The sequence below is a fragment of the Saccostrea echinata genome, unplaced genomic scaffold (genome assembly GCF_033153115.1).
Source record: "Saccostrea echinata isolate AGI-Se365-2 ecotype Australia unplaced genomic scaffold, CSIRO_AGI_Sech_v1 ptg000001l, whole genome shotgun sequence".
NCBI classification, from domain to species: Eukaryota; Metazoa; Mollusca; class Bivalvia; order Ostreida; family Ostreidae; genus Saccostrea; species Saccostrea echinata.
In genome coordinates this window covers 22,082,156-22,084,811 of record NW_026889750.1, presented here as the reverse complement: position 1 = coordinate 22,084,811, position 2,656 = coordinate 22,082,156, and the positions used below count along the sequence as shown (strand labels likewise).

Below are 2,656 nucleotides of genomic sequence, written 5' to 3'. Positions count from 1 at the left end.
ATTTGACCCCATAACCTTAAAGTTTTGAGAAATTTTAATCTAGGTCTTTGCCATAATTTTTATTAGATCATTTATTAGTTTTTTTTTTAATTTATGAACAGACAAGACAATACACAAGACAGTAACAATATGCCATAAATAATTGCATTCCAACCGCTCAGACACCGAAAGCGGGGACCACAATTCTATGGTTTTGCTTGTGTCCTTCATTTATTTAATTAAAGAAGAATATATAAAAGCTTTTGCTCATTTAGAAAAATTCAGATATGCAGTCTTTGTATTGCACTTGCATTCAAGTCATTTTAGTTTTGAAAAGAAACTTCATAAACAAAAACGATGCATAGCAATGTTCTTTTATTTTTTCACTCTTCAACAATAGTTAAACAAGTCACCGATGCCTGGAGGACTCAGTAAATTCCGCCTGAAAACACACAAAATTTTAGAGATACTAAAGCAATACAATTATCGATGGTTCTTAAAAAGACATTATTAATAAAATTAAAATAATTCTACTCTTTTCAAAATTATATCTTTAAAAAAAACTTTTTATCTTTAGAAAAAACCTTTTACAAAAACTAATGGGTAACATAATTGAAACGTACATGAATAAAAATTTCACGTATGGAAATGAATAAATAATAGAAATAGTATATGTCAGGAATCAGGTATTTCTCAAAAGGTTCATTTGTCCTGATATATTGTTTTAAATAATTAATTCAAGATTACTTTACAATATGCTTTTTAATCCATAATAAAAATTCACTCTATAATATTTATATTTAAATACTGCTTTTATCTTACTAAAGAGCATGTATTTATTTATTAATAACATGGTGATTACGGTGAAAGGTTCCTGATTGTGCACAGAATATAAGTTTGCCGACAATTGAGGAATTGTAAGAATATAAATTACTGTGCAGTGGATTGTTTCAAGGGTTACAAAATGGCTAGTTGAAATTACTTCTAAATATTCTGTAATTTTATTACCTGTATTTGTTAGGCTTAATGACGTTTAAAAGTTTACACTAAGATGAATGTATACCTGGTTCTATTATCGGACTTAGTTATCTTATAATAATATAATAGTAACTGTTGATTTGTAGTTATTTATACTTCAAAGATCACAAAAGTTTATAGATTTTTCCGATCTGGAAGCACATTATTAGCCAAAACATTTAAGAATTATAGCTCTAGCAATGGTTACGATAAAAACATATGTTGTAACTAAATTGCATGTCACTGAAAATGTAATTTTACTTGCTTTTAAAGCTGAACAAAATACTCACGCTTCCTACAACAAATGCCCCACTTTCCAAATGGAGCGTAACAGAAGCCGAATTTGCATCCTTGCCAGATGTGACAACTGGCTCCAGTCGGCCAGGTACCCCAGGGACAAGTTGTGCCCCAGAAGGCTAAAAGTTAATTTATTTCATTTTAATGATTTATTTCATTTGTAGGAAACCATTATCGGTATGTTTCTCCTTAATGAAATGCGAAAAATATATAGATGATAATCTAAAGAAAAGATTCTGTAGAATTAAAAAAAAACTAGCAAAAATACAAAGATGTTAATTAGGAAAGAATATAAAGGAACAATGCCTGGTTCATATAAGAAAAATAAAATGTTAAAAGAGTTAATCACCAACCTTCAGCAGTGAATGCCATGCAGCAGACAAGAAGAAAAACTAAGAAAAAGGTCCTGCCCATGTCGGAAGGTGCGTGTTCCTCTAGAAAATCGTTGGACTTGAATGATTTTTTCACTTCATCGCATCGACATTTATACTAGTCGGTTTAATTAACACAAATTGTTACTACACAAGGATAAAAGTTTTTACCTTGACCATTGACAATATTTTTCTCGGAATCAGATAATAAAGGCATGTTCTTAAACATCGAGATCAATGTATATTCATTATGAAAACAAAGAAAAGCTTTGTTAATTATGTTTTCTTTTTCTTCGATTTCGATAGACAAATGTGTAATTTGTAAAACATTACGCAACTTCTCTGTTCTCTATATCACTAAATACAGTTCTTTTAAAATAAAGCGGTTAATTATCAAAAAACTTTATTTAATTTTCACATCTCAGTTATACAATTCATGCATTCGCTGATTTAAAATGGTTATGAAGGTCTTGAACAATACATGTATCACCCAGCGGCTTCTTTTTCCATACTAATTGTTATTCTGTGGGGATTTGCCGTCTGTGGGTGAGGTACTAGCACTATATTTTTAAATAATTCCTCGATAATGTCAGGACTCTTTATTTATTTATTTATTTATTTTATTGGCTTTTTTCCATATACAATGTAATAAAATAATAGACATGCAACAAATTTAGCTATATACAGTAGCGTCAGTCTGCATCCTGCAAGACAATGTTTTGCAAATCATGAAAGATCACAGTGCATACTATCTACAGATACAAAACATATTTTCATTACTTTTACAAAGAAATATGTTACAGTGGATATTACTTTTTGATTATGACATTTGATTTAAATACATAGTGAAATAATACCATTAGTTCTGATGTAATAACTATAATGCATCTAATATTGGTTGCCACGTTTCATTAAAAATATCTAAATTACTATTTGAGCAATATGCTGCCTTTTTAAGTAGTAATTTCTTTTTCAGAAGGTATAAAAAGGCA

The 2,656-nt window shown here is 29.3% G+C and overlaps 1 long non-coding RNA gene across 1 annotated transcript; it reads right to left on the bottom strand.

Moving 5' to 3' along the window:
- Positions 1-337: 337 nt before the first annotated feature.
- LOC133200176 (uncharacterized) lies at positions 338-1,732 on the bottom strand. The gene is made up of 3 exons (XR_009722897.1): positions 1,647-1,732; positions 1,287-1,412; positions 338-421 (listed from the first exon to the last, which is right to left on the bottom strand). It is a non-coding gene; the product is annotated as an uncharacterized LOC133200176 (long non-coding RNA).
- Positions 1,733-2,656: the final 924 nt, after the last annotated feature.